This window comes from Carassius carassius, chromosome 45 (genome assembly GCF_963082965.1).
Source record: "Carassius carassius chromosome 45, fCarCar2.1, whole genome shotgun sequence".
Taxonomy (NCBI): domain Eukaryota; kingdom Metazoa; phylum Chordata; class Actinopteri; order Cypriniformes; family Cyprinidae; genus Carassius; species Carassius carassius.
In genome coordinates, this window is record NC_081799.1 from 25,004,220 (window position 1) to 25,016,442 (window position 12,223).

Sequence of the window (12,223 nt, forward strand, 5' to 3'; positions counted from 1 at the left end):
CCTCTGCTATCAACGAGAGAAATGCCTGTACTTCCTCAACAGACATCAAAACAGACATTTTTGGGTTGTTAAAAAAGGTGCTTGGCCTTGACCTTGACCTAGAATCTCAGCTGAGGTCTCTTTTAGTGCTTCTTCACTTTCCTCAACATAGAGTGAGAACATCTTTGGAGTTCATCACTCTTCAAACCCGGAAGAACATGATCGCAAATCCAAACCTTGAAATCATCAAGACTGCACGCAGAAACTTCTTCAACGACGAAGGCAATGCAAGTATCGGTAACGGGGGATTTGTTTCATGGTCAAGTTTTCATGTTTTTTATATTGGAGTTTAGTCATGGTCCCCGTCTAATCATGTGATTCTCTTGCCCTCATGTTAGTGTTATCTGTATGCAAAAAGGGTCTGAGAATAAAGCAAATTTCAATTCTCTGTATGTATGTGCTGTACATGTGGAAGAATTGAAAATAAAGCAGACTTGACTTGAATTGATGTGACCCTTATTCTTTGATATAAATAGCCCTCATGCTGCTATTGTCTCCTGTCAAGTATTGATGTTGGAAAAGAGCTTTATAAAAAAATGAATTAAAAAAAAAAACTGTTTAAAATTTTTCTTTTTTATTGGATTAAGTTAATTAATTATACTGACATTTTACACACGTTATTAAAAAACAAGAAAATACTTAAGTTTTTCTACATCAAAATTTCATGTTTTAACCTATTCAATGTTACTTGACATTCCTTTATAATTGTTTGTGAAATTCACTACCAATAACAAAGTGATTTTTTTTCCTACACTATTTTTAGTAGAGTAATAAGTCATAAAATTAAATAAAAGTAAACATTTTTATATCAATTTTAAAATGTGTTTTGGCATTAGTACAGTGACAATATAAATGCCAAGTGTTCAATTTAGGAAAGGTTTATAAAAAATAAAAAAAAGACTTCCTTTGAATTTTAAAAAGGGATCCCTCTTTTTTTAAAAGATATAGATAGATCTATTTTGTTTATATATATATATATATATATACACACACACACACACACACACACACACACACACACACACACAATAGCCCTTTATCCAGTTGACTATCCTGACCCATCCTTAGTGTCACATGAAGTGAAGTGACATTCAGCCAAGTATGGTGACCCATACTCAGAATTTGTGCTCTGCATTTAACCCATCCGAAGTGCACACACACAGAGCAGTGAACACACACACACACACACTGTGAACACACACCCGGAGCAGTGGGCAGCCATTTATGCTGCGGCGCCCGGGGAGCAGTTGGGGGTTCAGTGCCTTGCTCAAGGACACCCAAGTCGTGGTATTGAAGGTGGAGAGAAAACTGTACATGCACTCCCCCCCACCCACAATTCCTGCCGGCCCGGGACTCGAACTCACAACCTTTCGATTAGGAGTCCGACTCTGTAACCATTAGGCCACGACTCCCCACGACTCCCCCCATTCACATCATGTAGTACAGCAATGTGTTGAAGCAGGAATATAACTAAATGATTAACATTTGAGATCATTATCGGATACAAAGGACTTCATAAGGATGTATGTCACCGTGGTCAACATGAAGAATTACATTTCAAATTAGAAATGTGCATGACTTTCAAACAACGTGCAGCGATTTGCTGGTCAATCTATAATAACTTCATGCCTCTGCTGATAATGAAATTATTCATGTTTTAGAAGGATTTGTCCAATCCAGATTGGCCTGAAATCCAATTATGCGTTTGCTCAGCGGAGAACATTTTTCATGAGAAAAAAAGGCAATGAGAAGTTAATAATGTACTATCAAGTGTTCTGTTAAACAGTACACAATTATGCCAGTATATATAATATGTGCTTTAGACCTGCAAAGTAGTAACCAAGGTCAAAGCCTTTGCGATGCAAAATACATAGTCTCTCTGACTCCTCTGTGGAAGATTTTCCAGCAGATCGATGATCCCAGAGGCCTCGTATCACAGGAGAGCTTACTGAAGCTTTTTTATATTTAATGGCTTTAGTCTGTAGTCTGTTCAGTATAGTTTCTGTTTTGGGATTTGGCTAAAACTAACATTCGCCAAAGGCATGCCGTTTTATTGCTAATATTACTATAATTTAGGCAATTACGCTGAAATGTTGTTTTTGAAACACATCAATTCCCAATGGGTAAAATCAGCAGTGTTGCATTACAGAAGTAAAATGGGATTATGTTTCTCATGCAAAAAAGCTATAATTGTTTGAAGCCTCTATATGTTAAGCGCTGTGCTCAACAGAATAGTCTACATCTATTTAACTCAAAAAGGAAATGACAAACGATTACCTCTTCACAATAGTCTGAATGTATGCCGCTTCAAAAAAGGCCCTAGTTTTGGTTTCATCTCATGCATTTTGACTGACAGGCTCTAGACACTCGGCTCTCCTTGAGTGTCCATTCTCCACACGTAATTACCCATAATCACTTGTACATCCTGAGGAGGATTTGCTTCAGTGAAAGGCTTCGAGAGCCAGGGACGAATGCAGGCCTCTCTTCTCTATAAGTGGCAAAATCAGAGGGGAAAAAAAGAAAATCAATGTGGTCAACAGCTCGATGGTTCGGAGATAGATAGACCTTCATCTGAACGCATCTTTCATCCTTCTCTGTGTGAAACATCGCTACACTCTCCTTTTTCTTTTGTGAGACCTTCATCCACAATTATTCCTCCAGTGCTCTCCTTACCTTCTTCGATGTCCTTTTAAAGCATTTCATTGGCGTGTAAATTTACTGAACATTGCCAAGAAAGTATTTCATATTCAGATACGTTATCATTACTGTTCATTTTCAGCATTAGAATTCAAACAGATGCAGTGGCAAGCTGTTCACTCAAAGCATGCAACACGTTAAATGCATGAATTATAAATGAATTTGTGTGGAGCCTGTAAACGAAGAACATCAATCCATGAGATCAATGTTACCCTGACATATCATAGTTCATGATAATGATTGAGAAATATATGAATTTCATTGAATGATCAATCATGTTGCCCAAAAATAAAGATTTTTTCTTGGCCTGATGATATCGCCAAAAATAAATGCGCCACAAATAAAAATTAATTAATTTAAAATCATACAAAGGAATGCATCAACAAGCACAAGACCAAGTCTAACAGGTCAATTGAAATGTTTATTAACTATGTAATAAAAAGTTGACCAACTTCAACAGCACTAACCAAAATAAACCAGGAATTCATACTGGTCTAAGCTAGTCTGTACAGTATCAGAGGTGAATCCAGACAAATGAGGAAATTCATGATGATCATTCATCTGTCAAGTCACCTTTATTTTTCTGTCTTTGCAAAGACTGTGAAGATCCAGATGGAATAATATTTACAACACATTCATGAGAAGGGAAAATGAAATTATTAACACCCACTTCACTTCTGTTACACAGCAAAAATTGTCAATATAGATGCCATGTATAGATATAGACACTATAAAGACTAAGAATAGGATAACAAATATCCAAAAGTCGTTTTAAAATGCACATGCTGCAATTAGAATACAGCTTTAACACATTTGGTTTAACAGCTCAGATGCAACTAGAGAGACCAGTATAAGACATAATGATCCATTTCCATGTTATTATGTACAAGGGGATTCAATATAATACTATAATAAAATACCTGCTACAGTTTCATTTGTAAATAATGATTTTCTATTAAATCTTAATGCCTGCTCCAAACTTTAGATTTAGCACGAGCGCATGCATAACAGTTATTTATTTGGAAAGTAAAGTCATGTAACTCATTTAAAGGTCCACTGAACAAAGCATGAAACACTCCACACCCTCATTTAAGCATGATTTCTCATGGGGCGTCCAGTGGAGGGAGATGTTGAGGGTGACTACAGGTTGAACAGCTTGCAGTGTGAAAACTAAATTATGCATTCAGACTAAAGACCTCTGTGCTACTTTAAGGGGTTGCCTTTTGGAGAAAAGCCCCGAGGACAGTTTTTCTGCATGCCTACCGCCTTGGGTAAATGTGAAAACCCATAAAACTGAAGTGTGCAATGTTCTTTTTTTTCCCCTTTGTTAAAACACTCAGTTCTGTCCCAATTTCTAAACAGCCGATCAAAAAAACCACAATAATCAACGAGTCATCCACACCACTCCAGTCTGTCAATTAAAATCTTGTGAAATTAAAAGATGCATGTTTCCAAGAAACAATTTCATCATTAAAATGTTTTTAACTTTAAACTGTTGCTTTCAGCTAAAGTAGTCCATAATCCATAATCCATACACATGCTTCCTCCAGTGAAAAAGTCCATGTTGTCCTCTCAAATCAAATATTTGTTTAGAATGGTGTTTGATTAGTGCAGATTTCTCTATTGATTCAGATTAAGATTACTTTTTGACTGCAGGAAGCATTATTAAGGATTTTGAAGTTTACAGTCTTAATGCTGGATTTGTTTCATCTTTTGTCTTCTCCAGATGTTAACTGATGGACTGGAGTGCTGTGGATGTTTTTATCAGACTCTCATTCTGACGGCACCCATTCACTGCAGAGCATCCATTGATGAGCAAGTGATGCAATGCTACATTTCTCCAAATGTATTCCCATAAAGAAACAAACTCGTCTACATCCACAGGATGGCCCGAAGGTGAGTTAACATTCTGCAAATTTTCATTTTGGGTGAACTATTCCTTAAACAATATATGACCCACAAACTGCAACCATCCATCACTGTAATAGAGAATAAAAACTCAGACATATTAGTTAGAAATCAATAAAGGAATTATAGCTATACATCTGACCTCATGGCATTTCTCAGCCTGGAAGTCCAGATCCAAATAATGACAAATGGTTACACAATGGAGAAACAGGAATAGGTTACAAAAAATGAAAGATCTTCCCCACACAGTTCACTTTTTATTCTTCAAATTCAAACCAATAGTGAAGTTTCTTTCATGCTATCGTCAGCAATCTTACGAACGCCATCTGCAGAATTTCCCATGGTGCATTTGAAAACCAAATGTGGCATCTCTGGGAAAGAGCTGCTGTAATCTGAAGTGCATTACTGAAACAGTGACGGGAACATGGCGAGTGACAGCAGCCCTGCATATTTGATGCTTTAACTCTGTTGGCCCACTTTTCTTTCCGCTCTTTTAAAATGTACTTAACCTAAGAATTTCACTTAGTCATGCATTTCATGCAATGACAAAGAATGCATGCATATCAGATGCATTCGATTTATATGCTCTCAAATGAAGCAGAATAATAAAGGAAGAATATGCATTGAAAAAAAAAATATTTTTGTGCAAAAGGAAGTGAGGATACATGAATCCAAATGAACACTATAAATCTATTTTCTCTTTTTCGGGTAGCAGGTAATGAGTTGCTGGGTTTTTTGAATAATTGAGCAAAATGAAAAGTCATATTGCGTTTCCTTTGCCAGTTTTTAATAACAGGGTTTCGCTAATTCAATTTTCCTCGTAGTTGAATATGAAACAACTGCAAAACAGATCACGCCGGTTTCTCTAAGCCCAAAAAAGCAGAAGGATTTTTTTTCTCATATTGCCTTGTCAAGTTTTGGTAGAGCAATAAGACGTTTTGCTCCTCGGGAAATAAACAGACATCAACCCAAACAGTCTGAACATATACACTGGTTGCAAAAAGTATTTAGAAACTTGAGTTAAACTTAAAGTATGCATTTCATTACATAACGAAATGCATGCACTCAAATGCTATATAACATATATAGCGAGAGAGAGAGCAGTGGCATTCGGTTTTTAAGTGCATCATAGATGCTCAAGTACTTTTGGGCTGCTGAACGTGCAATAAACAAGCTTATCGCTTATCCCAAGCTGTTCCTTTCCTTATATACTGTACGAAAATCAATTTTTGAGTATAAAAGGCAACTTTATGTAAATCCATCAGAGAAGTTTTACTAGAAAAAAATCAAGAGGCAACGAAAAAAAAAGATAAATCAGAAACATATAACTGAATGTACGTTTTGATGTTTCTTACATCCAACAAGACTTGTTCTCTTCTGATAATCTCAGATCTGAATCAAGAGCTTTACTGGCTCCTCTCACAGGAACGTCAAAGATCTGCGGTCATTACTGCTCAGTCCACGAGTCCCTCTTATAATGGGAGAGTGAATTCAAAACTACTACAACCTCCTCCTGAGAAATTATTTTAGAAGTCCTACCATGCAGTTAGAGGTAGTACAAGGTTTTTTTTTTTGCTGTGATTCTGTACTTTTTATGAAATATTAATGACTTGGTCTACTGGTCTGGATATGCAAAAACATGTATAACCTCAGGCAAGTTGTTTTTGAGATTTCTTGCATCAAGTGAAATCTAAATGATTCCCCAAATATAACTCTGGGGCTTCCTGAGGCAACCTCAGCATGTAACTCATCTTGAAAGGTTTGGATGATTCATCAAATCATGTGTCTTGTTAAGGAAAGGTATGCTGTATGCCGATATAAATTTGGTTCGACATCTGACATACGTCAGAGATTCAGCCACAGAAATCTTCAATAGTTCTTTAAAGAGCACCATCACGTGAAACATGCATACTGTTTTCTAATTGTTTTCAAATGTCTAAGAAAACACACAATGTGTATTATTGTTTTAATCTGCCTTAATTTAAGGTATTATAACTGATAGACCTGCTAGACTTCATGCCTTGCAAAATATTGAGGAGGATTAAAACAACTGCGATGTGTGTTCTAATGCCTTTCAGATAGGGCATTTTTTTATACAATTATACACATCCACTAAGAACTTATTGATGTTTTTCCCAGCTAAATATCTGTATACATCTAATGTCGAACCAACTTTATATCTCTTTTTACACACTTTAATGCACATTTAAACAACTTTTAACAGCACCCAGTTGCGAGTATGATAAAACTTATTCATCATTACAATGGCAACTGTAAATATGCATTAAATGCATGAAGAATTCCTAATATATATATATATACAACCCGAATTCCAGAAAAGTTGGGACGTTTTTTAAATTTTAATAAAATGAAAACTAAAGGAATTTCAAATCACATGAGCCAATATTTTATTCACAATAGAACATAGATAACGTAGCAAATGTTTAAACTGAGAAATTTTACACTTTTATCCACTTAATTAGCTCATTTAAAATTTAATGCCTGCTACAGGTCTCAAAAAAGTTGGCACGGGGGCAACAAATGGCTAAAAAAGCAAGCAGTTTTGAAAAGATTCAGCTGGGAGAACATCTAGTGATTAATTAAGTTAATTGATATCAGGTCTGTAACATGATTAGCTATAAAAGCTTTGTCTTAGAGAAGCAGAGTCTCTCAGAAGTAAAGATGGGCAGAGGCTCTCCAATCTGTGAAAGACTGCGTAAAAAAATTGTGGAAAACTTTAAAAACAATGTTCCTCAACGTCAAATTGCAAAGGCTTTGCAAATCTCATCATCTACAGTGCATAACATCATCAAAAGATTCAGAGAAACTGGAGAAATCTCTGTGCGTAAAGGACAAGGCCGGAGACCTTTATTGGATGCCCGTGGTCTTCGGGCTCTCAGACGACACTGCATCACTCGTCGGCATGATTGTGTCAATGACATTACTAAATGGGCCCAGGAATACTTTCAGAAACCACTGTCGGTAAACACAATCCGCCATGCCATCAGCAGATGCCAACTAAAGCTCTATAATGCAAAAAGGAAGCCATATGTGAACATGGTCCAGAAGCGCCGTCGTGTCCTGTGGGCCAAGGCTCATTTAAAATGGACTATTTCAAAGTGGAATAGTGTTTTATGGTCAGACAAGTCTAAATTTGACATTCTTGTTGGAAATCACGGACGCCGTGTCCTCCGGGCTAAAGAGGAGGGAGACCTTCCAGCATGTTATCAGCGTTCAGTTCAAAAGCCAGCATCTCTGATGGTATGGGGGTGCATAAGTGCATACGGTATGGGCAGCTTGCATGTTTTGGAAGGCTCTGTGAATGCTGAAAGGTATATAAAGGTTTCAGAGCAACATATGCTTCCCTCCAAACAACGTCTATTTCAGGGAAGGCCTTGTTTATTTCAGCAGGACAATGCAAAACCACATACTGCAGCTATAACAACAGCATGGCTTCGTCGTAGAAGAGTCCGGGTGCTAACCTGGCCTGCCTGCAGTCCAGATCTTTCACCTATAGAGAACATCTGGCGCATCATTAAACGAAAAATACGTCAAAGACGACCACGAACTCTTCAGCAGCTGGAAATCTATATAAGGCAAGAATGGGACCAAATTCCAACAGCAAAACTCCAGCAACTCATAGCCTCAATGCCCAGACGTCTTCAAACTGTTTTGAAAAGAAAAGGAGATGCTACACCATGGTAAACATGCCCCGTCCCAACTATTTTGAGACCTGTAGCAGAAATCAAAAATGAACTGAGCTCATTTTGTGCATAAAATTGTAAACTTTCTCAGTTTAAACATTTGCTATGTTATCTATGTTCTATTGTGTATAAAATATTGGCTCATGTGATTTGAAAGTCTTTTAGTTTTCATTTTATTAAAATTTAAAAAACGTCCCAACTTTTCCGGAATTCGGGTTGTATATATATCTCAGCACAGTCATCCGAAGTGTGATCACGTGATCTGAAATCGCGGGTTTTCCGCGTGTTATGATTATGAATTCATATAACCGTTCCTGGATCATTTGTCAGCTACTTACAAAGCCATTTTACCCGTGACAGTTTCACCTCAATTCACACATGCAAGAAGGCAATTTCAACAATCATTAAGAGCTTTAGTCTGAATGGGTTCAACACGGTCTTAATACAAACATACACATCAAAAATCTCTCGGATGACTGGAGAAACGACTTAAAAAGAAATGGAAAACCTCGGTGCTTATGAAGAAAACATTATTTACCTGACATTTCTAGTCTGAATGGGAGATATTTTTAAGATGACAAACGGCCGTTTTGGCGAGTAGATAATCCGGGTAACAAGTGCACGGCGTTTACATACTAATCAGACGTTTGCTGTACTCGCGCCTGATTGGTCAGCGTGAGACAACCCTCATTCCTCATTGGCTGTTTAGACTGTTCATCACATAAAAACTAACATTTATCCACCTTATTCTTCACGGAAAAATAAATGCGTCCATTGGTAAATTTTATGGGTGTTGCTTCAGTCTCATTTGCTTCAAGCTGCAAATTGTTCTGTCTTGACATATTATTTTAGTGTATAATCGTAATTATGAACACACTGCTTTGTAATGCAAACAGTTTTAACATTCACTGTATGTTGTTATTCTTGTCGTTATTTCCCTATAGTGGCTAATAAACCGGAAGTCTCACCCATATAGGCTTACTTCTGCGTTTAGGAATAAGATGGATACAATAAGACGGTTCTTATAAAGTCATTCAACTTTCAGCGTCATCAAGTTTGTAAACTACTTCAGTGTGAGTTGTTTATATTCTTTCTCAGAAAGTAAATGAAAAAAACGCTAAACCATGATGATTTAATGAGAAATTAATTCCATTATGTAAGATGCCATTTGTTGTCATGTAGCAGTTGATTCTCATTATATTTGCTTGCAGGTGAAAAAACAGCGATCACTCACCACAAAATTGGATGCTTCACATATTTGCTTTCCTGAAACCCCTTGAAAACCCTTCAAGTAACTATCAGCTGTGGCAAACTATAATTCTGCGGTTTATGTTATGAATCTCTTGGGTAGAACCACTTTAGCATCGTGAAGCATATGGCACTGCTGAAATTAATAACTGTGCAGATGAAGTCATTATAAGTCATAGGTGCATTAAGTGATCTAATGATGACAAAGTTTGGGCGAAGACAATGAGAAGCATGACATTTTTTGCTGAAGGATAAAGTGAAGGATAATTTTTGCGAGAGGAGAGTTGATGGATGTGAGCCGCCTCAGCCCACTATATCTCACTGCTGTTTCTGTTCAAGAACCGTGGGACACCTCGAGTGCTGACAGTAACCAGCCCAAATTGGCTGCCAAACACAGCTTGGGTTCAACCATAAGTGAGGGGGGTCTTAGAAAAGGCTATATATCTGGGTTGGGGGTCAACAGGTCTTGTACGCTGGAGAAATGTGGCTGCATCATTACTGATGCTCCCATACAGCATGAAAACAGAGCAAGAGCAGCTTGATGAGAATCTGATGTGAAACCTGATAGAAGAACTAAATGATTTTTTGGCCCAGGGTTATTGACGTAAACAAATCTAAAACCATAAAAAAAATTAATTACTTGAAATAAATGTTACCTGGAGTTAAAAAAAAAAAAAAAAAAATATATATATATATATATATATATATAGGCAACTTTTCTCATTTCCATTTAGTTGGATGTACTAAATTCACAAAAACTAAATTTAAAATAAATAAAAATAATAATTTTATAATCCTAAGAAAATAAATAAATAAATAAAAATCTATTAAATATGAAGTATACTTATAAAGTCCACAAAATGTTTCGGTTGTTATTTTCAAATGTTGGCTTTTCAGTTTCTATGAAGCAGAAAATGACTAAAGTTTTTATAGTGCTGATAAAACTGTATTCTAGCATAATATAAAACAGCTAAACCTAATAATGACTCATAGTCTACCAATTTAATCCCAGCTTCACGCAGTCAATGCAGAACAGAATTGAATCTCACTGTCTGATCAACTGGTGACCGCTAGCATTATGAAAATGAGTAAAAAAAAAGATTGGTGCTCAGAAGCTTTAGCTTTAACAAACACACACCTGCGGGAGCTTTAAAAGGTGCATTATGTTAAATCTCTTCCAGGATTAGACTTCAACTCTATTCCTCAGAGATAAATAAAGGATTGTGGAGCTGCATATTGGGGTATTATGTTTTTGAGGATTTTTGTTCTCTTGAGACCCGTGACAGTACTGCAAATACTAAAACATCTCACTGCTTATCATTTGTCTCGTATGAATGCGTTTAAATATATTTCATCGTGTGTTCTTTTTAAATATAGAGGAGACTGAGGCTAGACAGTATATATAATAGTTTATTTTGTTTGCGAAAATAATATTGTTACAATTAATTAAATTATTACTACAACAAATATGTAAAATGTTAGAATGTTTTTCAAATATTAAAATTGAAAGATTGTATCTAATTGTTATTTTGTTTAATATTAAATTTTTCATATACATTTTTATTTTGTTTAAATATTATTGTAAATATATTATTAATCAATAATTATAAATAATTGTACCTAATTGTAACTGCACAATGAATTGTATACAATTCATTGAAATATTGATGCTATTAAGAACATAAAAAAATGGTGTTACTTTTGAATTTGCCAAGAATGATTATCTTTATATATATTAATTTTCCATTAAATGCCATATTCTATATGTGACAATATGCTCTACTTTTGAACATTTGAATTATTTGTTTTGCAATAAGTTGATGTTGCTGAATGTTGATGTTGTTGAATATTTGTTCTATTTAAGGTTTGTAAATGTGAGTAACATTGACTAGAATAAAGTGTGAACACTGGTTGCGCTCTTTATAATGCCATTGTTTTGTGAGAGTTAGGATGTTTGCTCGTGAACGACTTCAAGTTCAAGTTGCAAACGATCTGAAAATCGGTTGACTTCAGAAGCGAATGGGATAACAATCCCACTGCTCTGCATTACCTGCTCAAACGCCCCAATGAGACGAGCACAGAGATGCTGCTGAAGTGGGAGCGGATAGAAGATATATGTGTTTGTTTCTGTGTGTTTGTGGTGGAGAGAAAGAGAGGACTCTGCGCTGAAGGCATATCTCTTTGCAGGAAAATTAAGTGTCTGTGCAGCGCCCGAGACATCCACACTTCCCTCTCTCCATAATTTGGTGTCAGGCCCTCCGCTCATTAATTTTACTGCAGTGTTTCCAGAAGGCCTCTGGAGCGATGCATGTGGGGTACAGCCCTGTTCCTGCCATAACAACTACAACCACACCAGGCAAATACATGCTTGCAAATACAGCGAGCCATCGGCAAACACACAGGGTCGGCTGTAAATATGTATCTGATAGCGTTTTCACAGTATGTGACCTTCAGCCAATAAAAACTGAATGATGCTTCTACAAACTAATACAGCCACAAATACAATGGTGTTAGTACTAACTAAAATTAAAACTGGTTTTCAATAATTGAAGCTAAAGTTACAAAATATAAACATTCTATTAAAAACTATCCTGGATTCCTGGATAACTTAGAATTGTAATCGTGCA